The sequence below is a fragment of the Panthera tigris genome, chromosome D2 (assembly GCF_018350195.1).
Source record: "Panthera tigris isolate Pti1 chromosome D2, P.tigris_Pti1_mat1.1, whole genome shotgun sequence".
Classification (NCBI taxonomy): Eukaryota; Metazoa; Chordata; class Mammalia; order Carnivora; family Felidae; genus Panthera; species Panthera tigris.
In genome coordinates, this window is record NC_056670.1 from 81,568,044 (window position 1) to 81,593,447 (window position 25,404).

Sequence of the window (25,404 nt, forward strand, 5' to 3'; positions counted from 1 at the left end):
GCTGACAGCCGCCATTAAAACAAACACACAGGAAGTGATCGAGAAAGGCGGTTCTCACTGGGCTCTTCGATGACTGGAAAAGTCAAATGAAAAATACGGCCTGACGGTATTTTTTAAATTTCAAATTCTCTACACCGGCATGTGGCACGAACTTTTCTTGGGAATGATTCCCGTCCACACTTCTCTGAGCTGTGTGAGATTCAAGTGCATGATTAACAGGAAACTGGCCATTTGTGCCATGTGATTTCAACGAAGGAAAAAGAAAGAGGGCAAGTCTTTATGCAGCACTCCGGTATTGGTAACAAGGAAGTGATAAATTGATGAGCCTGGCCCAAAGATCCATGGAGTTGATGTCATGATGTGAAACTGAGTTGTGAGGTCAAGGCCGAGAGGCAGACAGATACCTTCCGGTCAGCCTTCAGTTGACTCTATGAACTCTCCAGTATTTTGGTAAAGCGGTAGTGGAAGTTCCTTCCAACCAAAAAAATGGTTTGGGGATACAGGAACATTGTATGTGTCTGATTGACGTGTTAGAATTTCTCATTTCTCCTTGTTGTTCTTTTACTCTAGTACTAGGCCATTAAACTCAAACACTTTCTTCCTTTAGAAACTCAGTTTCTACCCAAGTGAATTTTTACCAAAGAAAACTCTAAGGTTGAGTCTGGTGGTAGAAAAACCCAAGTCTTGGATTCCTTTTTCTTGCCTAAACACCGTGTAGCCAGGTGTAAGGACTGTCCATTTCTAGAAGCAGGCTTCCTTTTTACCACCCTCTCATGTATTTCTTTTTAATTTCTACTACAAAAAATGTGCAACTTCAAGTGAAAGAGAAACATTATTGTTCAATCTGGATTCCCTGAATTTCTAGCAAAATCATTGATGAGGTTTATTGTTAGCAGCCTCATTAAATATTTATTAAGCATCTGTTATTAGGTAATACTATTCTTAGTCCTTCAAGAATTTCTTTGTCTTGTGAATCCTTTACTCCATTTTCATTCTCTTCTTTGAAAGTATTTCTCACGTTGGTTCTAAGAAGATGATGAAACTGTATTTTTTTTGAAATAGTATTTCTGGTTCGAAACTCCAAGTCAACTTTCTAATGGTCATCACATCTTTTCCCCCAAACCTGCTGGTTCCCTGACTTCCCTGTTTCCATCTATGTCACCCACTACCCTGGTGGTATCTTTAATCCCGTCTTCATGTTGCCATGTTATAGAGATTTGCCATGTGGGATATTTCTCTGACAGCTGTCCCCTGACATCTCTCCCTAATGCCACCACTCACCCTTGGTACCAGTTAATTCTCACCTGTTATACCCTTTCATCTGGTTCATCTCTAGCTAACAAGACTCCATCTTCTGGACATGTATGTTAACTGTTCAAAGCATTCACCCTTTACCCATAGCTAGTGAGTGGAGGCCATTCCTGTCCTACTGGTTCTACCTTAAACTGGCTCACACTCCTTCTTCACTCTCCGATCCTCACCCCTGCACCTTTGCCTGGTGTCGCTTCTCACTCTTCCCGTACAGATCTCCAGCTCTGAGCACGTGGCGAATGGGCTTCAGCTCCAGGATTTGCATGTGCTGGGCTCGGGGGTCCAATCTCAACCTTCGTCCCAGCCAGGGTGTTGCTTTCTCTCGGGTACCTCCACGTGTGCGGTCTGTCCTATCCTGATTCTGCCTCCCACCTCCTTTCGCCCTCCCGGACTGGAGCTTCTTGAGGAACCCGTCACTTGGTTTTGTGACACTCACACATTGTCCTGGCCACTGCTGCTACTGCTCAGTACATTTCCATGAACGAGCAGTCCTTTGTAGACAAAACCATCCTCCTGTCAGTCTTCCTTCCTTATGTGTGCCCATTTTTCAGAACCCAGGTTTTATAATTCCAGTACATTTCCAAGGACACGAAAGCCACTTACTATGAAAGCAAGCAGATTTCCTAAAGCAAGTTAAAGATGACCTAAGGTGTGTAGTCTAACCACTAAGGACACATGGAAAAGATGAAGAAATGAGAAGTTGACATACACATGCTTCCCGGGGAACAACCAGTGTGGAGGGACCCACGTCACCACTGAAATGACGAACAGAGACTGGTCAGTTTCACGGAGGTCGAATGGGAATGTGATGCATCTCCACGGTAGTTCCTTCACCTGAGCAGCCGAAATGAGCAGCTGAGGCCATCAGCCTCCTTTTCCCCTCATTCCCTCTGGAGTACTGAGGAGAGCAACTTTTCTTTGTGCAGCATTTGTGGCCTCCCAAAGTCCTTCTCATGTCCCTCGTATGCTATAGTTTACGGCATTCCATTTTATGCCCAAGGCTAGATTATTAAGGACTGAATTGGAATTTTCCATAGTAACTGCAGCATGAACTTTGATTAGCATTTTGCCATGGTGTTACCATCTTTAAAAAATTTCTTTGCCCCGGTCACGGCTATAAGAGCGTAACTCAGGTGAACGTAGTGTGCCAGCCTGATCCCCTCTCTGATCTTTTCTGACCCACACCTGAGTAACAGCAAGATGATGTGGTAAAGAGAGTAATGTGGATGTACAGTACTCTGAATAATCCAATCAATATACTAGAAAAGCAATATTCACGAATATTGACTTCGGAGATATTTCTTTTCCAATTCCTTTTAAATATGGTATTAGTGAAAAGGTGTGTAATTTGGAAACACGCTCCTTCTTGTCCCTAATAGCTGCTTTTCTATATTCAAATTAATTTTCTCTCTGTCCCAATTAGAGCTGAGAATATGCACTCAGCAGAAAGACACAGAACTATCAGGTTAGAGTGTTTTGTTTTTATTTTAGATCAGCAGTTTGTCTCTCGATAATATCTCTGTCTACCTCGAAGCCCCTCAGCTCATTCATTATGGTATGAATGATGTCTGAAGTGCACAGACTCAGACCCACGCTGAATATCCTGATGGCTTATGGTAGAGGAAATGCTGGTTGACTTTATATCAGAAATTGAATTTGGCACCAGGACATGTGTCCTGAAGTTATGGTTTCTCTTACTCTGAGAGGTATGATTCTTGGTTGCTTGGAGACACTTCAGTGCCTCTGGATCTGAGGCAGATACAGTATAATACATGGTCCACAGGTTCGAACCTGTACTTTGTACGGGTTGGCGTTTAACGGGAGATGACGTCTCAACAGTGTGTTTATATGAGTCCCGGCAGGGTCCCCACAACTTGGTACCAATCCACTCCTCTGACCTTAATACATAAGATGCGCAACTTTTAAAGTAAATGGACTATGGTGGCTCAGTCGGTTAAGCATCTGACTCTTGATTTTGGCTCGGGTCATGATCTCACGGTTCATGGGATTGAGCCCCATTAAGAGCGCATGGCCTGCTTGGGATTCTCTCTCTCTGCTCCTCCTCTGCTTGCGCGCGTGTGTGCGCTCTCTCTCCAAATAAATAAACTAAAAAATGAATGGATGAAAAATTATGATGTTTTACTATGTTTATGCTATAAGTGAGCTCACATATCGAAGAAAGGCTTATCCAAATGTTTGTATGCGAATTTCACGGTAATAAAAGTGTTGTCATGTAATATCAATCATATTAAATTTTCCTTTAAAATATTGAAGTCGCTCCATAATGTTATGAAATATTAAAATCAAATATGTGAGGAGGCTGAGAAGGATCTGCTTCATAAATTATGTCAGCTAATTTTGGGCTGGAAGCGAAGGTCTCAATGGAATTACGGTGGGGAAGGGTCCTTCACATTTATGAAGGAACTGTTGAAAAAGATGCCAGTTTTGTTTGGGGAACCCTAATAACCTCCCTTTCTCCCAGATGACTGTGGTTTGCCTCAAATAGACATGCTTTTTTTGGTTAACCACCGGATTGGTTACGTAGCAGCCTTGACGTGTTACCTGCTCAGGTGTCTGGTGGGCTGGTCCAGAGCTCCAGGATACCAAATCCCCACTGCCCCTGCCCCTGCCCCTGCCTTCCTCCGTGGATGCTGGTCCGTAGACCCATCGCTGTGCCGTCTAGCTGTGATTTCTTTATCGTCATTCCCCGGGAAGTAGCCTGTCCCCAACAGTAACTAATCTCCTCATACAAGAGAGCTCAGTAGTTGCTGCTGTAAATGAGACAGCCATGGGTTGGAACAGCCAGGAGAATACAAATGTCTAGCTAAGTGAACGCATCTGTCCAGCTGGTCTGCTGTGATCAACTGTTCTGAGAATCATTTTTATTTTCTGACTGCTTATTTCAATGTGTAGGAGTCTTCCTGGTAGACTGATGCCTTTCATGCACAAGCCTTTCAGTTACGTGCTTGTTTACTTGCATTTTTTTTTTCTTGATCGAGGGAAAAACAAGACAAAAATCCTGTATTCTGCCATGGGGAAAACAATTGTGGCAGAACAGAGAAGCCCCCCGGGTAAACAGAGTAAGAAGGGTATCTAACTTTCCACGGGGCTTTTTGGAAGCGATGTGTGCAAAGCCTGGAACTCTCCGGCTTTTGCCTTCTTCGCCTATTTCTTAACCAGTATTTGTGCTCGTCAATCGGATAATGGGCCTGATTGAAATAAAAGCTCCAAGTCCTAATCACAGTAACAAAAAATGAAGTCGTGACAACTGTAGGAAGTTCAAAGGCATACTCTGCGTTTCAAGGGCATCCTGTCTTTAAGCAGAGGTCTTTCATTTGGCTAAAGAAATTAAACAGAATCCTTCTGTCTTTAAGGAAATGGTGAATTGGGTGAAGAAAAGCCCACACTCTCTGTAGCTAGCATAATTTATGCAAAATCATGCAATTAGCGATAGCTGTGCTAGACATTTTTTATCCACATGCGCCTCCAATAAAACCGTCATGAGTAGCAGTGCCACCTAATGTAAGTAGTAAACATGGGTAGTAAATTACTAATATCTGGTGAGGCATGCAGATCGCAGGCCTTCCATTTTTCCTTTGAGATGCTTGTGCCCATTTGCTAATCATTCTTGCAACAACTACAACAACAACAACAACAACAGCAAAGAGGCAAGGATAAATATGAACTTTTCTTTGGAAAGTAACATTCAACAGGATATGAATGCAATAAATAGCACAACGTGAATAGTACAAACCAGCACTTTCCGCCTCTGCAAAGTGAAACGATGGTTACTTTCTGCTCGCTCTGTGGCATAAGCTTAACAACGTTAGAGCACTTTCATACATGTACGACTCGTTGGGAATGGCCCAGGTCAGGTGATTTGGGTGGGATTTTTCAGTCAAGTCCCCTTCGCTCTAACCTTGACAGTCCCCCACTGGCGTGTGGAGAGGTAACCCCTAGCCAGTCCCTGTCCGAGGGAAAACCTCCCAGCGCGTGGACCCGACCCTCTGCTAGTCTGAGCTGTAGTCCTGTGAAATGCTAGTGTGCGTTGGTAGCCAAGGCAGGGCTAGCCCAAAGTTCCTTCCCACTCTGGCCAGTTCACCTCAGGATGCTTCCGCAGGATTTAAGCGCCTAAGCAGACAAGGTCATATTAAACTGCTCTACTGCCTTCTCTGGCTCCAGCCCCCAGGCACAGACCTGCGATGGGAAAGGGGTCGGGGCAGAAGCCCTGCTCTGTAGATGAGCCAAAAAACACCTACTTTCTCCCCTATTTACTCCAGAGGCGCCTCTCCTCCCCCACTCCTGGCATCCCCTTATCGCCAGCTCCATCTGCCCATGGCATTATTTCTGGGTAGTAGAATGCTGAGGTCACAAGGACAGGTTCTTCATCCCGGCGCTGGAGACGCCAGCTGGGAACCCTGAGCATGAACCAGCAAGACGCAGACTCTCGCTCTTGACTTTGGGCTCCAGGCGCTGCCCCGGCCCCGGGCCGGCCCGCGGGCACCCTCCTCCCTCTTGCCCTCGCCCGCCAGCAAGCTCGCTCGCTCGCTCGCTCGCTCTGCAGCATTGGTTGGTTTCCCACGCCTGTCCCGGGCTGACACGGGATGCCGCGCACCCCGAAGGCCCGCGGGCACCGACCCGGGCCCGCGGCCCCGCGAAAGTGCCAAGCCGAGCGAACCCTGGCGCCACGGGAGGAAATGGGCATTTCACGTGGGCATCTGCCTTCGCTCCCGCTCGCTCCTCTCCTTCGCGGCCGGCGTCAGGGCCCTTCTGCTCGGACTTATCCCCACCCCACCCCCCCCACCCCCGCCCCGAAGTTAATCAGCCGTACTTGCCAGTTCGCTTTAGTTTGGAAAATACTTAAACACCTCGAAACGTTCCGGGGACGCGGCCGCCCGCGATCCCCCAGTTCTGCCTGGCCAGGGCTCTCGGGCGCTCAGGAGGCTGTGGCGTTTGTCTAGAACCGACAGCGTAGACATGCAGCCCCGCTCCTCCCAGGCCGTCGCCAAAGTTGCCAGACGCCCCTCGGCGACCCGGCCGCGCCAGATGCAGTTGCATAACCTCGCCCGCCGCCCGGTCCGCTCCTGGCTGCACCGGCGCGTCCTGGCCCCGGGAGCCGCCGAGTCCCCGGCGAAGCCCGTTTGGGGGCGAGTGCGAGCGCCCGACCGGGGTCGGCGCCCGTCCGAGCGGTGCTCCGCCCGCGGCCAAGTGCAGCGGGAGGAGGGCGCGCGGGGCTCCGCTTACCTTCCGCTGCTTACAGATAAGTCGAGGTCGGTGCGGCGCCTGGCTCGGGCATGTCTCGCCGCGGACCCGGGCGAGCCTGGCGCGGCGCGGAGCACTCCGGGCAGGGCATCCGCGGCGAGGCTCGCCGGGCTCGCGCAGGGGAAGGCTCGGCTCCGGGGACTCGGCCGGCTGCGCGCCCGCCGCCCGCCCCCTCCACCGCCGCCGGCCCGGCCCGCCCGGCCCGGCCGGCCCCCGCGCCGCAGCTCGCGTCCGGCCCGGCTCAGCGACGCGCGCGGGGAGGCAGCGGCTCGGCCGGCTCCGGGGACGCCCGCGCGTTCGCTCGCTGGCGGCGCGGCGGAGCCAGCCACAGCCACCCGGCGCCGTGCTCCTCCGATGTCCTCATTTACTGCAATTGTCTTCGGCGAGATCTCGGAGCCGGGGCTGGCAGGCGGGGGCGGAGAGGGGGAGGGAGCGGGAGGGAAGTCCTTGCAGCCGCCCCCGGGTCCCCGCTACTCCGCGGAGCCCGGCGGCCGGAGGAGAGGGCGCCGGAGCCGCGCGCCCGCCGCCTGTGCGCCCGGCTGGCACCGAGGCGGGCGGAGCCCCGGGCCCCGCGGGGCGGGGGCGGGGGCGGGGGCGGGGGCGGCGCGGGGCCCGGCGGGCCGCGTGCGCGGGGTGGGCGATCCGGAGGGAGCGGGGCGGGAGGGAGTGGGGGAGCCCCCGCCCGCCGACGCCCGAGCCCGAGCCCGAGCCCGAGCCCGAGCCCGAGCCGGAGGAGGAGGTGGAAGGAGCCGCTGGCGGCTGCCGCCTGTGCGCGGGGCTCCACCGCGGCGCGTCCTCGGGGTTTCTGGGCTGCAGGCGGCGCTGCGCGGCCCGGGAACTTGTTGAGTCTACCCCCCAGCCGCCTCCGGAGCAGCCGGAGGGCGGGGGACCCGGCGTTTTCTCTCCCGGGAGGGGTGGCTGGGGTCCCCGCGCGATGGCTGCCGGCCCTGCCAGTGGGCCCAGCCCCGCGGGGCTTTGAAATCCCGGAGCTCGGGAAGGGGGGCGGGGAGGGGGCTTAGGCGGCTGCCCCCTCACCTGGGGATGGCTGCCTAGTGGAGGCCAGGGTCAGGGGCGTGCTTCCTGGAGGAGTCCACCCCGGGGTCAGCCTCTCTAAGCGGAGGCCGACAGGCAGGCCAGCTGTGAGTGTTGAGGACAGAAGGGGGAGTGCCCTCTGGGTCTGTTGCCCACTGACATTAGGAACACTCCAGAGCTGGCGGCAGGGCCGCTCCTGATCGAAACCCCCCTCCTTCCCTGACACACACACCACCGGCCTGCAGATGCCACAGGGTATGTGTTGCTTTTGTTCCAGGGCAGAGTTGAGCTCACTTGGGGAGGAAGCCGGCAGGGATGCACGAGGAGGTATGCCCCACCCCTTCAACAAAGCAGCCAGATCCACCAGTGTGGTGGGGGGTGGGGGGTGTGGGGGGGGTGGGGGGGGTTCTTCTGAGCTTTTCCTGGCAGACCCCGGTTGGTGCCTGGGCCTGGGACTAAGAAGCCAGCTGGCCGCAGGTCTCCTGGCTCCCCCAATTTTCACAGGCTTGGGGCTTGAAGTTCATTCTTCTCGAACGTACTTGAGAGTGGCCACGTTCATGAGTGTATTTCCCAAGAAAGGGCAGACAAATGGTGGATCCAAGGGCAGCGACATGCTTCAGGGGGGGAGATGGGAGGACTGGAGGGAAAGTACCTTCGCGGCCTCTTCAGACGTAGGTGCAGGTGTGCACGCCTCTGCCTGTGCATCCTGGAGTCCCGGCCTCAGCCCCAGCCCTATGCCTGGGACCCAGCGTTTGCTACTCCCTTGTTCCTTGAGCTGGAGTGAGCCTAGCATCATGCTTAACACGGTATCTGTTCTTTATAGATGGCTCTACATGAGATGCTTCATTTGTCTCTATGTGGTGCTTGGGGCATTGTGTCCCAACGTTCCAGAAGAAAGATGACCTAAAACCTCCTCGTTTCCCTTCTTACCTCTCAGCCTCCTTTGGGACACAAGTCTCCGGTCCTTTGGCATCCGGAGGTACCCAGGAAGGGAGTCCTGAACCTGTGACTCCAAACTCTGCCCACTCACTCCTTTTATCGTCTTTTCTTACTCCCCATCCCGAGTTTCATTTTCAGCCTGTTTACTTCTCTGGCCGGCCCACGGTGCTGCTGAGAGCCGGCTGGAGACATGTGCTAGCAGATACATGAACCGCCCGGGGACCCGTAACCCGCTGCTCTGCCTGGAAGGGACCTGATGTTGGGCTGTGTCGGACTTGGGGGACCTAAGATGCCAGGTGGGAGGGATCATTGCCACGGATCGCGCCAGTGTAATTCCCCTGGGGATGTGCTGTCGTTATTGCAGGCCCAGTATTTCTCCCAGTGGTCCGGGTAGCTTTCTGTAAATCTTGCTTTATTGCTAATCCATAAAATCGAAATCTGCCTTCCATCTCTTAAACATGTCACTGTAAATAAAACTACCAGGAAATACTGAAATTGTGCTGGTGGTAATGGACAACTAAAGTTTTAGGGGCCATGAGTGAAAACAGATAAACATGAATGCATGCACGGGAGGATGGGACGGAACCACGGGGGGCAGTGTGAGCCGGCAGGAAGAAGGCTCCAGGGACGGTGTTATTTGAGATCCACATGGTGTGTAATTCTAGGAAGAAAATGGAAAACTGTAATTGGCAGGTTAGAAAACCCACTTATATGAAGAAGTGAGTTTAATGAACTTCTTCGTGTCATCAAGACTACCTTTAGGTGCTCAATTGTCTAGGAAATTCATAGTTGTTTTTCAGTTATTCAGATCACCGGTATTCTCCCTCTTTTTTGAAGTAGGAAACCGTCGGTCTGCTGTGTTTCTTAATTGCAAATCTCCACACATCACAAATGTAAATACTGACGAAAGCTTGTTTCACCATACCTCTGCCTGTGGAGGTTCTACACGGGTGAGGTTAATGGGTCATCATGTTCTAATCTTTAAAGCGAACACTGTGCCAGAGGCTGGCTCGGGAGACCTGGGCCGGGGAGGGGGGTGGGGATTCAGCATCTTGCAACCTCCAGCCCCCGACTGTTATTTTTTACGGATGAGACATCTGTGTTTTTTAGGGTCTAGGATGAGTTGTTATGTTCACTTCTCGTGGGAAAAGAATTAAAGTTGCTAGAGAGTAGATTCATTTTAGGAATCAATTAGGGAAAAATTGGTTTCTTGCATTTCCCTTCCGATTTTTTGCTGAGAAAGATGGACTTGCAAAGGGAAAAATAGCTCCTTTTAAAGTGGGATTTCCTGAAGCAGAAGGACCCGGAAAATAAAGAGACAAGATGGTACGAGAGAGATGACTAAGAAAATAGTCGAGTCTCTCTTCTTTAGGCTTCTTCTTGTCAGTGTGCAGGTGTTGTGCAGAGGGTAGCTGGATTCCAGCCCTCCCGTTGAGTAAGTTACGAGGTCTCAATTTCCACATTAGAAAAGACAAGGATATACAGGCGTGCGTGGGCGGCTCTGTCTCTTGGGCATCTGACTTTGACTCAGGTCATGATCTCACGGTTCGTGAGTTCGAGCCCCGCGTCGGGCTCTGTGCTGACAGCTCAGAGCCTGGAACCTGCTTCAGATCCTGTGTCTCCCTTTCTCTCTGTGCCCTCCCCAGGTCGTGTGCGCTCTCTCTCTCTCTCTCTCTCTCTCTCTCTCACACAAATGAATAAACATTAAAAAAAAAAGACAAGAGTATACAAATCAGAGATGTACTCGGATGTTTGGCACAGTTTCGTCTATCCAGTTCCAAACTGGAGATTGCTCAAACACGTGTCAAAAGTAGGATAGGTAACAATTCCTGGGTTTACTCATGCAGTAGACTACTATACAGCAAGGAAAAAAAGTGACAGCTGATGTGTGCAGCAATGCCAACGACAGTCACAAACATGATGCAGAAGAAGCCAGACGCGACAGTATATGTCATAGGATTCCATTTAAATGAAGTCTCAGAATACAAAGGAAAATAAAACAGTAGAACGGTGGTTCCCTTTGCCCTGGACCACACTACCTTCTGTGGTGCTGTGTTATTCATATATTGAGATAGGTCGTTGCATACTTGATACAGATGGGAAAATTAATCGAGATGCCCTCTCTCTCTCTCTCTCTCTCTCTCTCTCTCTCTCTCTCTCTCTCTGTCTCCTTTTTTTTTGAGTAGGCCTCCTTTCTGTCTGGGTATAAGCATTGCCTTTGCAGTGTCGATACACGTACTCCCCTAATCTACCCCTTTAAATGAATTGGATTATCAGTCAGTGAAGTTCACTTGATTTATTGCTAATCCACAAAATTGCTGAAGCCACGTTGTCTCCGAAACCCAAGGTAAGAGAGAAGTGTCTGCAAACGTAGTGCTGTTCTGGATGAGACTTCTTGCATAGCTTTGTACGGGAACTTACGTTTTGGGGAGTCTCGTACCGAGCATTTGTCTGGCTCTCGGATGCAGCCATGATGGAGTTCGCTTTGGAAATGATTTTCATACCTCGTCCTTTAATGTTCTAAGTGACTCTGTCGGGTGAGTCCGTGTCTGTGATGGCAGGTTCCGTCCTTCAGTTCAGAAGCGACAGTAACAGACCAACTGCGCTCAACCCCAACAAAGGAGAGGTAACTCGGGTCGGCCTGAACCTGGAGGGGAGAGATCAGTAACGTCAGGATGCTTTGCTCTTCTCTTTCAAGAACAAGACTTCATGCTCAAAGGGTCTCCAGCCAGACCTCCTCTTTTGCCTAGAAGACTTGCGAGATAGCCCTTCTGAATCGTTTCCTTTGTCATTTGCTGCTCAAGCATTTACTCTCTGCTTTCTGGACTGGCTTTCTGAGCAACGGAGTCTCCCTCTGTGTAAAGCCCCAGGCCTGTGGCTGTCCCATTGTCCTGGCAACAAAGCTGTGTTTCCTCCCGGTGGGAAGCAGAGCTGTGTCTCTGAAGTGCAGGTCCGTGCCCCAGGGACCCTCCCCACCCGGAATTTCTTTTCCTTCCGTGATGAGCGACAGAGATGGTTTGTTGGCCTGGAATACAATTTGGTTTGGCACAACTGAACATCACACAGATTAGTTGAAATCCCTGGTTTTCTATTATGCGTCATTGTGAATCTCATTTATCTGTAGGAAATGGAATGGTTCTATTTTTCAAGGGAACAAAGGTGGCTGTAGGTTTCCTTTACCACATGGTACCACAGAGGCAGTGGTATTTAGAGATAGTAAAGAGGAGACATGTGCTTCTGGCTCGCTCCCTTCTTTCCACCCTAAACTCCCTCATTTTTAGGGCTCTGATCGAATCCAAAGGCTTTTGCCACCCCTCAGTCAGTTCCTGCCCCTTGTTGCCTGTGGGTGGATAGGCCCAGAAAATAAGCACGTGGCCTGCATTTTGCTGCCTGTGGTCAGTGGGGGTGCTGGGGTCTGTGGGGGTTTTGATTGTCCTGGTCTGACCTACTGGGGAGCCAGCCTCCTCCTCCATATGAGTAGATGGCTAAGGGGCTTTTCTGAATCCCTTCTGGTGGCACCAGCAGCTCTTTGAGCTGGCCGACGGCAGCCCCTCATGTAGCAGGTAATGTGCCAGGCCCTAGAATGATACCTTGGAGCAGAATTAGGTCAAGAAGGGATAAAAATTGCTTTCAGATTCCAGTGTCTGCTCTGCTAATCTACTTTGTCGGTGTCAAGACTGTTGACGGCCCTTCCACAGACCGTCTGCCCCGGTGCATGCAGGGCCTCTGCCAGTTTCGGTGGGCACCGCGGGGAGGCGTCGGGTGCTGCACGGCGCGTGCGGGGGGCTGGGTGCTGACTCGTACAGGTGTTTCTCTGCCCTCCGTCCGCACCTGAGCTTTGCTCGCACTGACGGCGGGACGGGGGCAGGGGGAAGGAGAGGAAAGCGGAACCCTCCTTGTTGCAGTCTTGTCCTTCCCAAGGCCTGTTTGACGGTGGTGAGGGGCCACCGTGGTTGTAGAACACAAGGCACAGGTACGCTGCCCAGGTTCTGTCTCCTCTGCTCACGGTACCACCATGAAACTGTTACATTGTGGGCACCGGGAAAGAACAGAAACGTTGAGTAGTTTCTCCAAGGTCACACAGGTAGGAAGGGACGGAGCCTGGATTCGGGTCCAGTTCTGCCGGATGCCTCAGTGCAACACTGCCCGCTCAGGTTTATTATTTTGATACGAACTTGAGCGTTGCCCAAGAACACGCGTTATATAAGTCAGTGTTACTCTAAGTTACTGGGTGCGACTCAGACATTATGGCCCTAATTAAGAATGTCGTTAACTGGTGGTATCCTCTCCTGGTACTTGCCCGGCCCTAAGCAGCACCTTGTACCTGTGTCCAGAGAGGAACACCTCCCTTCGGGCGCTCGTGGCATTAGCAGGGCTCTCTCACGGGACAGATCCTGACTAGAAACGTTAACTGCTAACGCAGGCGTCTCATAAAGCAGATAGTGCGTCTGGGCTGACCAAAGAATGTCTTTGAGCGGGTGTTCTTTTGCCTTTACTAGCCGTGCCTCATCACTGTGTCACTTCTACTTTTATTTTTAAGTGTATTTATTTATTGGGGGGGGGGGAGTGCGCACGCGAGTGGGGGAGGGGTAGAAAGACAGAGAATCTCAAGAAGGCTCCACACCGCCACCATGGAGTCCGACGCGGGGCTTGAACCCACGAACTGTGAGATCACGACCCGAGCCGAAGTCAAGAGTCAGACCCTTAACTGACTCAGCCACCTGGGCGCCTCTGTATCCATTACACTTTGAAGTCAAAACAGTCCTTGGAACAGCGATGTACCAAAATCGTGTCACATTTGGATAGCACCTGCTGCTTGTCCGATATAATTTCAATATCGTCACATGTTTTTTCCTTCATCGAATAACAGTTGTTGGCATTGTCCGTCACAATATATATATTCCATATATACCCCACAAAAAACATTTCAGATCCTTTTGGTGCCAGTGGTTGTGACACAGTATTACTTGGGTTTTTTTATTTATCCTAAACAACCCACTGGTGCTTTTGTCACTGGACTTGAGACGTGTTGCTCAGTATTGTGGCTCATGGACGACGTGATCGCAAACTACTGCTGTACGTTGGAAAGCAGGCATTTTGTTTTTGATTTCTTTTAACGCTTATTTATTTTTGAGAGAGAGAAAGAAAGAGAGACAGAGCACAAGTGGGGAGGGGCAGAGAGAGAGAGACACACACACACACAGAATCTGAAGCAGGCTTCAGACTCTGAGCTGTCAGCACAGAGCCCGATGTGGGGCTCGAACCCACAGACTGTGAGATCATGACCTGAGCCGAGATCAGACGCTTAACTGACTGAGCCACCCAGGCGCCCTGGGCATTTTTTTTAAATTTTTTTTTAATGTTTATTTATTTTTGAGACAGAGAGAGACAGAGCATGGACAGGGGAGGGGCAGAGAGAGAGGGAGACACAGAATCTGAAATGGGCTCCAGGCTCTGAGCTGTCAGCACGGAGCCCGACGCGGGGCTCGAACTCACAGACCATGAGATCGTGACCTGAGCCGAAGTCAGACGCTCAACCGACTGAGCCACCCTAGGCGCCCCTGGGCATTTTGGTTTTAAATGCCAAGTTCCAAATGGGAAGAATATAGAATTTTAAAAGAATCTCGAGTTACGTTTGATGACCTCTAAGGTCATACACAGAATTTCAGTTCCATCTTTTTTTATAGACAATTCTTTTTTTTCATTTCATTGAATCCTTGGAGAATTAAATAGGTCATCACTTCAATTCCGCTGCACTGTAGAGTTGCAGGTCTCCCGTTTCCTCTTTGCCTAATTTGTGTTTTGGCACATTCTGGAGCTTTGTTGAGCTCTAAATGTACGTGCTGCCTTCGACCTCACTTCGCTTCTGGCTTGCCTTTCATTAATGCTAGTGTCCCTTCAACTGCTGTTAAAGCAGTCATCAAAAACATATTTTGACACATTTCTTACACAATTTTCATTTTCTCTGGGATTTCAAGAAAAGCAAGACATTTAAATGTTGCTCAGTAGTCTTTTTTTTTTTTTTTGAAGGGAACATGTTTTAAAGTTTATTTAGTTTTGAGATAGAGAGGATTTTTTACGTTTATTTATTTATTTTGAGAGAGAGAGAGAGAGAGCAAGCAGAGGAGGGGCGGAGAGAGACAATCCCAAGCAGGCTCCTGACTGTCCGTGCAGAGCCCGACGTAGGGCTCGATCTCACATACCGTGCAATCATGACCTGAGCCGAAATCAAGAGTCAGATGTTGAACCAACTGAGCCCCCCAGACGCCCCTGCTCAATAGTCTTTCTTAAATACAAAGCCAGTGCTCACTGATCACTGTTCACGTGGTTAGATGTGCACATGTGGTACACATGTCACAGTTTTCTCTGATCTCTGCACCCAGTGATCACTGCTCAGTGGCAGGTCCCCTCCCATTCCTGGAAGGAGAACTCCGAGCCGTCCACAGGCCTCCTGAAGCTGGAAGAAGGAAGTGTCTTGATATCCCAGAACATTTCATGTCAGTGAGGGAGGAAAGTCATGTAGAGCTTTTCCCCCACTGTGTTCACTGGTGGACTCTTCTGTTAAAAGAAGAAACTTGATGGGGCGCCTGGGTGGCTCAGTCGGTTAGGCGTCCGACTTCGGCTCAGGTCATGATCTCGTGGTCCGTGGGTTCGAGCCCCGCATCGGGCTCTGTGCTGACAGCTCGGAGCCTGGAGTCTGTTTCAGATTTTGTGTCTCCCTCTTTCTCTGACCCTCCCCTGTTCATGCTCTCTCTCTGTCTCAAAAATAAATAAATGTTAAAAAAAAATTAAAAGAAGAAGAAGAAACTTGAAAATCAGTGTTTTTTGTTTTTTGTGTTTTGTTTTTTTTTTAAATAAACTGGAGATGTGAATTTGGAGATCGTCACCAAAAAGATGGAAGAACATTAGCAGAAAAATCCATTACTCCGTGTAAAATTTAAAGGAAATCTTAATTCATTTTATGGGTGAACCCCAAACAGAATTCGGTAAATAATAAAATGCTCAGCTGGGGGTAAGCCATAAACGAGGGTACAAGACACTGTGACAGTTGAGGCCCTAAATGGCTGGTTTGGGCCACGGTTCCACATGTCGTCATTACATGTGAGTTGTCCTCTCTCGGCCCGTTTAATGAGATCTCTCTGCCCATTTAATGCGGATCACTTTGCCCCATTTGATCAGCCTGAGCAAATGTAGAATTACCCCTTCATTAGGATGTCTTGGAATAGGACCCTTGTGCCCTCAAGTTCTAGTCGAAAATGAACTTTATTGATGATTTGTTTTGTTCGCTGAGTGCAAATATGAAAATGAAGAAATTCATTTTAATGGTACCTTTTCTCCCCCTTCCCAGCAAAGTAAATATTGTCACATGAAATTGCTGATGATACTTCTGAGTCCCTTCAAATAAGACTTGTGATTCATTCACACCATGAAAATAGTAAAGAGCCAACAGCTTCACCTGCAGTTTCATAAGTTATTGGCTCTTTCCTTTTTGGTCCCTGGGTGTTAATGAACATTTTCACTTCTGGAACTTTCTCTGCTCCGACCCCAGCAAGGACCAGGAACGAGGGTTCTGGCTGTCTGGTTCAGGCTCTGGGGTTCAGCCCGGGCAATTCCATGTTCAGGCTCTGCTGTTGTGGGCAAATGGGCAGAATGGCATTTGAAATTTTGGACAGCCTTTCGTAAGAAAATAGGGTACCCCCTCCTGGGTGCATAAGTGGCCTGGGGCAGATGCCACACCGTTGAGCCTATAGCTTTCCCAAGAATTGGTTTCCTTTTGTACCTCAGGCATGTGCAGAGTGCGGTTTTGAATTCTTGCTCTTCTGATGGAAATGCATACTTTGTTCGTACTTAAAGGACATTTTAAAACATTGCTGAAGTGAAATCAGCGTAAGGTGTGAGGCATGTGACAAGTGTTGAAACGCGGCTGATGTTCGCCATGAAATTTAAATAAGCCGTGCTAAAGCAGAAATAATATCTATAGACCATGTAAAATGCAAAGATCTCCTGTAGACTTGCCTATTCTTTATTTCTTGACAAGCATGCATAATCTCTACATTTGCATACAGAATAGAATCAATATTTTTAAAGTTATCCATTCAGGGGTATAACTCACTTTAAACACACTCCTTGTATGGAAAGTATGGCTTAGCAACAGGTCAGCTGTAAGGTTTCCCTTTAACAAATGCTTATTTGGGATAAGGCTTCCTTCAAATAATCGCTGCCTCTCATGCTCTTACGGGGATCGCTGGTCAAAAATGACTACATACATGACTTCATAGGCTTGCGTCTCTTTTGTTCAGCGCGATCCACCGTGTGTTCTTGTATATCGTGCATGTAGGAATGCACGTATACGCTGGCAGTTTCCGAAATTGTGTGGATTTCTGCACGTGTTCCACAAGTAAGGTGGTCTGGGCGTGATTAAGGCTGCCAGCGCAGGACGCGGGCTCTCTCTCTGTTTGCTAAAGTCTGCTTCTAACACCTGGGTGGCATTTTCTCAGGAGAAGCCAGAGCTCAAAAAATAAAGAAGGCAACGTATCTCCCAAAGAGCCAGGCACCGTACTCGGTGCTGTGCACATTTTTCTCTTATTTTCATCTGCTGAGCAATGTTAAGATGTACTAAGCCATGGAATCTCACCTGATAGGTAAACTGAAGGACTGGTTGTATAGGTCGTGCGAAGGAATCGTGGAACATTCCTAGCCAAAACCTCTTTTCAAAAATTGGAATACACTCATGTTCTCTTCTTAGTAGGTCTATAGATCTTGTCCAGTGTGACTCTGTTTATTTCTGTTTTACAATAACCAACACTGTGCTCTCCCCGATATAAATATAATAGACCCTTGGACAATGCGGGTTTGAACTTACATGTGTATTCTTTTTTTTTGATAAATAAAATGCTATAAATCTATGTTCTCTTCCTTCTGATTTTCTTAGTAACATTTTCTTTTCTGTAGCTTGCGTTATTGTAAGAATACAGTAGCTAATACATATAACATGTGAAATATGTGTTAATTGACCGTTTATGCTATTGGTAAGACTTCCGGTCACCAGTAGGCCATTCATAGTTCAGTTTTTCGGGGGTCATAAGTCACACGCAGACTTTCCCCTGCAGGGACGTCGCTACCCCACATCCCTGCATTGTTCAGGTTCTGACTGCAGACTTACTGGCTCATGAAATATTTTCTTTGAAGTGTATGCTAATTTCCTCTGGATAAAAGACTAGTCTTGGCACCTCAAGTCCCATTCTCCAGGAAGTGCAGGCAGGTGTGGGGTACGATCTTTCCTCCGTAACTATTTTTACACTCTGGACCTTCGTGGAGAAATAGAAAAACACTACCACATCCTCATTCTCTAGTTTCGTTGAGCTAAGTCCGTTTATACCGGTTGGTTCTTCTGTGCCGGTCATGGTTCTAGAGCTCTTACATGAATTACCACCTTAATGGTCCTAAAATCTCTGTAGATCTAAGTGCCATTATCAGCACCATTTGTCAGATGGGGAAAGAAGCAGGGGGAGGTCAACAAATGTGACCACGTAAGCTGGGAATCTTCCATAGAAGCCACTACTGAGAAGTTGTGAAGGATTAAGAATGGACTCCGAAAGTGTCATGTAACAATGCAACTTCCGGTGAGGCAAAACATAGATAGATTTTGCACTTGTTTGTTTTTTCACTTGTACCTGGATGAACCAATGCCATTTCATTCCAGGTCTTTTGTGAGACCTGGAATTACCATATCCTTTTCCCAGGAAAACAGAAAAGCATTCATTCTTGTACATGTTGGAACGTGGATGAGGGTCACATTTTGGCATTGCCTTTAGAGGCAAGTGACTCTACCACCTAATTATTGACGGGAGGAATAGTTTATAGCAGCGGTTGTAAACTTCTTCTCAGAGAGTTATATAATAAATATTTTCAACTTTGTACGTCATGCAATCTCTGTTGTGAAAACTCCTCTCTGCCATTGAAGCAGGAAACAGCCATAGAAAATAGGTAAACAGTGAATGTGGCTGAGTTCCAATAAAACTTTATTTGTAAAACCAAGGGGTGGGTCAGATTTGCCCCATGCTGTAGTTTGCTGGTCCCCGGTTTATAGCATAAGTCCTTCTGAAGAATTTGGCTTCCATATGTAGAACCCAATTTTAAGGATGAATTAATAAAGCACTTGATTCATCATGGGAAACTGTTTTTGTTTTTGTTTTTTTTCCTTTTTCTTTGCATATATGCCAGATTCTAGGAAACCTGCCTGAATCGAAATTTGGGCAGAATTAGGTCAGTATATTCTATCAAAGATTACTTGTGGTGAGGGGTATGGTGATGGAGTTGTGTGTCTGTTTTTGAGTAACGCTAACTGCCTGCCTCAAGATTCACATCCTTGGAAAAATAGAAAAAACCCAGACCGGGAATGGTAACATCTTTGTCATTGTGTGCCAGAAGAATTTTGCTTTGCCAGTTATGAGAATACTCTGGTTATTGGAACTAAAAATGCAGTAGTCTCTTCAAAGGGAAAGCCGTGTATGTTGGGGGTGGTTGCCATTCTGTGGTCCCCCCCTGAGAAAACACTATATAAGTCAAGACAAGACAATACTGAACAGTTAATATTGGATTTTCATCTCTGGCTGATTTATCTAAGTGCTTCGTGAAACCAAATGGAATATCTTTGCTGTAGGCTTTTAATACTGGAGCTTTTATGGTGACTGATGTATTGTTGTTTGTTTCGACAGCTTCCAAGCAATGGAGATGAATAGTTAAGTTTCTGTAATTGTTCTTTGTACCCACGTGAAAAATAATTATTAGCTTAGTACGAATTTTTCACAAAAGTGAGGATCAATAATCGGTCAAATATCGTTATTAATGTTCTACTTAATTCTTCAGATTAAATGTCATTAGGGAGCAAAGATTCCATGACCTGTACTTTTTTAAGCATGCCCAAAACGCGACATAGTGTCTTTTCACCCACTTGAATTTTTTGTCCATACTGTATCATCTGTTAGTACTTTGCAAATTCTCTAGAGACATCAGATACACTTTTAATTTAGTTTTCTATAGCAACATTTTTGTGTTGCCTGTCATTAGGACTGTGGAGCTCATTTATTAATTAAAATTAGTTCCTTGTGCATTGTGCCCTGATTTGCCAAGTGGTCGTTAATATAATCTCTCTCTGGCAATGGCCGTGTGTTTACCCAGCAACGAGAAGCCTAGCCTACCTTCATTTCTCTCAAGTGTGTTTAACTGAAAGAAGCATTTTAGAATTTATCTTCTCACTGCGTAACTCTTGGAAGCACTGAAATTCCCTTGAATATCCAGAGGCAGTTCTTTGGGTTTATACTTCGCTTCAGCCGACAGCATGTGGGAGCTTTGAGAACCGATGAGTCAGGATGTTTATCTCAGAGAAGTTAGGAGAAGGGTGAGCTTGCCTTTGGAGTTTAAGAATAAACAGGCGTGCACGTGCGTGCGTGCGCGCACGTTTGTGTGTATGTATGTGTGAGGGCTTGACTGGATTTTCATATAAGAAAACAAAATCAGAGGTCATTTCGCACGGGAAGATCTCACTTAAGATTTTCTGAGGGTTGGAGAAAGCAGCAACGGCAAGTTGAAACTTTGGGGAGAGCGCAGCGTGGGATTGGGCGGACCCCGTGTCACCTTTGTCTCTTGGTGGACGCAAACGTGAGGCTGGGTGTCATCTCCCTGCCGGGACCGACGGTATGAAGGGGCACACCAGTGGAAGGTGGGCTTCACGGGGCCAAGCACATCCACTCTTCCTTTTTCCCTTGGTCAGAGCTGCCTTCGTTTTGAAATGATGGGTTTGGGAAATGCAAAAGTCGTATAAATGCAAGAAAGTGATTCGCACCAGTGAGCGCTCCATCAAATAAGTTGTAAAAATAAATATGCCCCGCAACTGGGGCGATTAAGTCTTACACGTAGAATTTCTTGAAAGGACTTCTCAGAGACCCAGGCATCGCCGTGACACTCGTGAGCGGCTGTGGCCGCCTCCTTCTGTTCCCTGTTCTTAAAAAAAACTTTTTAATGTTTATTCATTTTTGAGAGACAGAGACAGAGCACAAGTCAGTGAGGGGCAGGGAGGGAGGGAGACACGGAATCCGAAGCGGGCTCCAGGCTCCAGGCTGTCAGCACAGGGCCCGACGTGGGGCTCAAACCCACGAACCGGGAGATCATGACCTGACCACAGTCAGACCCTTAACTGGTGAGCCCCCCAGGCGCCCCCTCCTTCTGTTCACTTGTGCTCCCAGCTAGGCAGAACCTCTGAGGACTTGACTTCAGCCGGGACCCACTCCCGAGTTCACCCGAGTAGGGCCTCGGGGTTTCAACGCCTGCTCTGCTGTTCTCCAAGGACAGGGAGACTTGACTTAGCGGATCCACGCCGGGCTGCCGTGCGGCTGGTGGTGGAGTCCCTCCGACGCATTACCGTGCTGGGCCGGTCTTATTATCCTCATGTTTTCAATCGGGGGGGGAAAAAGAGAGAGAGAGAAAGAGAGAGAGAAGATTTCTATCTCCGCTTCTTGGTTCCCTCACAGTAAGAATGAAATTTTTTATGAAGTCTTAAATTTGGTGGTTATTGTCCCATTACCTAGAGAAACTACCGTAAAGACTCCATTCTGCTGCCATCCGACACGTGCCGCGGGCACCGTCAGCGCCCATAACGTGGCCCCAGCGCTCATCCCGGGAAGAACGGCCCCTGCTCGCCTCTGCAAACGACTCCCACAGAAGCCGTGTGGCACCGAGGAGGTGACAGGAGGCATTAGAGCCGCTGTAAAGGGACCCGTGCCTGAGAATTTCTTCTGAAGGAGGGAGGGACCTGTGCAATTGGCTGCTAATACAGTCAGGAGGGGCCTTTCTGTGATTACCAGGAAATAATCTCTCCGGTTGAGCTCAGGAAGCCAGACGCGCAAACCTACCACGAGCCAAGTCAGGCTGCTGCGTTTTCCTTCCTCCTCTGCTTCCTTGGCCCTTAATTCTGCCCTCTGTCACCGTGCACCTCAAGGTGCTCATGGCACAGGCCTTAGACCCTGTGGTGCCCTGGAAGCTCTTTGCTCTGCCCCTCCCGGCAGGAGCCAGGGCTGGTTGAGGTTAGGGCAGGATGACCTCTGCTGGTCTCTCTCTTTGTTTTCTTCCCTGAGGATTCCTCAGTACAGGAAGTTGAAAGCCTCATGCCAATTCTCTCCCTCTGCTGCCTTGTCCTAGGCACTCCTAAAATGTTTTGGAAGAGTGACGAAAAGCTCAGACTACTCTTGAGGCTCATTTCTGAATGTGACAGGGGCTTAATGGCTTCGTGCATTACAGCCAGCTCCCCCCCCTCCCCGAGTATCAGGCTGGGCCCCCTCCTAACCCTGTACACCCACCGCAGGAGGGGGCACTGGGGAGAGGGGGTTTGTGCGTCTCCTCTGTTGGGCAGGACGTTTCTCTTAATTTACTCAGTGGGTTGATAGTCGAGGGTCATAGGCAGATGGTATCAGATACTTAAAAAAAAATGTTTTTTATTAATGTTTATTTTTGAAGGACAGAGAGGCAGAATGTGAGCAGGGGAGGGGCAGAGTGAGAGAGGGAGACACAGAATCCGAAGCGGGCTCCAGGCTCTGAGCCGTCAGCACAGAGGCAGACACGGGGCTCGAACCCAGGAGCCGCGAGGTCATGACCTGAGCCGAAGTCAGACACTTAACCCTGAGCCACCCAGGTGCCCCAGATGGTGTCAGATGCTTTAAGAGGAGAAACACTCCGGCCAGGGTGCTCCTGAGACTCACTGACCTTGGCAAAACCTGGATCTGTGTGTGTGGTTTTCTCTCTTCACAGAGGCGTGTGGAGTGACTATCCCTGCCTCCATCTGTGAATCTGGGATCTCGAGACATATCTCTGACCAGCATCTGGTCCCCCTTAGAGGACACTTTTATTACTGTCCTATTTGTCTCTGGCATTTAACAGCTTTTATTACTGAATTTTTAATACATTGATTTTTTTTTCCTAGTAGAAATGATTTCCTAGTAGAAATTACATAATTGGTCAAGTAAGAAAAGTTCAAACACCATAATTTCTATAAAAAACACATTCAAAAGCAATGCATGTCATTGGTGACAAAAAGATGGTGTAGCCAGCGACTGGCAGGGACCCTGTCGTCACCAGCCACCCCTGGGGACCCGGAATCCTCCCCGGGGTTGGGGACGTGCCCTGAGATTACACCCTGTGGCCGGGAACATTGACCCTTTCCTGACTCAAGTCCTTTGCCTTTTCCACGCAGACGTGAACGTTGCAGATCACTTCCTGTCGGTGGGAACAGTTGTGGTTCCCAGGTTTGAAAATAGTGCCCCTGAAAAAGATTTAAACCTGCAAACAAAATTACATTCACTTTCGAGAATACAATGCGTTTTCCTCCTTGAAGAAGTCAACGCTTTGGAAAGTATGCCTTTGTTCCAAAATTATCCCACACTGGTTTTTATCCTGGCGATTTTTGAAAATCAATTTTATCTCGTTCAGTTTTTAAGAACTACCCGTCGCCAGTGGCTGCATGATTTTGATTATGGGCGTTATATTCGATGGCTTGGAGGGTAGTGTCCTGAAGGAAAACGCACCATGGAACCCCTTCCACTGGCTTATCAGCTCTCTGCCCGCCAGTCCCCAGTTGGGTGTCCGTGCGGATCAGCACAACATTGTTTCAAGGCTCAGTCTGGCCGTTGTGCTCACGTAAAAAATGTCGGTAGAAGCAGACGTGCGCCGGGCCACTATGTGCGAGCCGAGCCGGGCTGTGTTTCAAGAAAGGGAGACTTTATTTTTACTAGGTGTTTCCTACTTAGGTGTGCTAGAGGGGATATGTAAGCCTGTGACAGAATCCAGAAGGAATTTGAAAATGGGTTTCCACTGAAAGGTAAAAAGCTTTATTATTACAAACCGATTCAGGCATGTGCCGACTGCCCGGGACCGGACCCCTTGCTTCCTGGACCCTCTCTTCATATTCCCTCTGCCCCTGTGTGCTTTCAGATCAGAGTTAAGCTTTGCCCTGCCAATCACTCGGAACCTCTCGTGTCCTTTATGAACGTTTTGACTGTTTGTGCAGACTTTTTTTTTCCATCAACCAAGGATGAACTTACCGAGTCTATACTGTGCCTGACCATAAATGGCGGTCACGATGACCTTCTCGGTTAAAGACTCTGCAAGACCCAGTCAGCTGGTTGGCCTTGTTGTGAAAGCTTCTTCATTCCCTACCTGCCGTGCTCCCCCCCGCAAATGATGGAGAAGATCACGTTTGCTTCCGGGCCGCGTTCCTGCAACTCAGTTCCATGATGATGTTCTGCCCCTTAAATTTAACTTTGGAGAAGTGTTTTCACTTAAAAAAAATTATTTGTTTTACTTTTAGCTATAGTATGTGCTTTGTGTGATATGTGGTAATCATTTAATGAAAGGATGCATGAAATCAAATCTCACTTCTTTGCCCCGTCCCCCTTCCCCTTCCCGTGTCTGCTCAGGTAGTTAACTGTGCACACAGCCTGGTGTTTTGCCTTTACACACCTGTCTTCACGTTCATGAGAATTTAGGCAATATTTTATTTACATATGTAAGTTCGGATTATTATTGGGAGTGGAAGGGAGAGTGGTATTTTCTTTGTTTAGTTTTGTTTTTACAAAGTAGAACTAACATATTGACATTATCCTGCAGTTTTTCAGATTATTTTCTTAGAGCAGATTTAGGGTCACAGCAAAACTGGGGGGCAAGCACAGACATTTCCTCTTCACGCAGGCACAGCCTCCCCCACTATCAACATCCTGCACTAGAGGATACATTTGTTACAAGTGATGAACCCACACTGACACCTTATAATCACCCTAAGTCCATAGTTTGTTTGGGTTCACTCTTGGTGCTGTGTATTCTGTGGGTTTGGACAAATATATAATAACACATATCTACCACTATAATATCATACTGAGTAGCCTCATTGCCTGCAAAATACTGTGTGTCCTTGTCTGCTTATCTGTCCCCAAGATTCCAATCCTTGGTAACCTCTGATGTTTTTACTGTCTCTAGCGGTTCGCCATTTCCAAAATTTCACGTAGGTAGGATCCTACAATATGTGGCCTTTTGAGATTGGCTTCTTTCACCTAGTAGTACACATTTAAGGTTCCTACTTCTCTTTTCATGCTTTGATAGCCCATTTGTATTTAGCGCTGAATAATATTCTGTTGTCTGGATGGACCATAGTTATACATTATCATCCTGAAGGACATCTTTGTTTTTTCTAAGTTTTGGCAGGTATGAGTAAAACTCCCATAAACATCTATGTATAGGTTTTTATTTGCATTTATGTTTTCATCCAGTTTGGGTAAATACTAAAGACCACAGTTGCTGGATCTAATGGTAAGACTATGTTAAGTCTTGTCAGATTGCTTTTTTTTTTTTTTCATTTGACAATATAGCAGGGATATTCCTGCAGTCCATAGATAGAGGTGTAAGTTCTGTTTTATTCTACTAGAGTATTCCTCAAACATTTCTCACCTGTAACAAACTCAAGGCTATAGTTTCTCCCCTAATTTTTCAGAACAAATTTATTAGTACTAATTATCTTTGCTGCAAATACATTCATGTTTGTTCTTCCTGGTGGAAAAAAAAATGATTTTAACACACTGCTTACAAGTTAAGCATTTTTGGGTAGCATTGCAAGCAGCAGGTAGGATCCTAGATACAGAACACGACATATTTTTCTTTTTATTCAGAGAATCTGTGATATTCTCTAAATTCTTCAAAAGAACAATACATCTAGAGTGTTCCCCTGAATGATCTGATTTATTCCTCATAAAGTACTCCTGTCAGCTTCTGGGCTAGGGTAGACTTTATATGATTTGGAATCCGAAATAGGATTTTGGG

The 25,404-nt window shown here is 48.1% G+C and overlaps 2 protein-coding genes across 4 annotated transcripts in view; one reads left to right on the forward strand and one right to left on the reverse strand.

Annotated features, from left to right (window-relative positions):
- Window positions 1-6,626, reverse strand: part of INSYN2A (inhibitory synaptic factor 2A) — a 58,194-nt gene extending 51,568 nt beyond the window's left edge. Inside the window, exon 1 of the mRNA XM_042961090.1 lies at window positions 6,556-6,626. The gene's annotated coding sequence lies outside the window, so the exon portion shown is untranslated. The remainder of the gene's footprint in view (window positions 1-6,555) is intronic.
- Window positions 1-25,404, forward strand: part of DOCK1 (dedicator of cytokinesis 1) — a 524,611-nt gene that overhangs the window by 268,996 nt on the left and 230,211 nt on the right. The gene's annotated exons all lie outside the window — the stretch shown is intronic.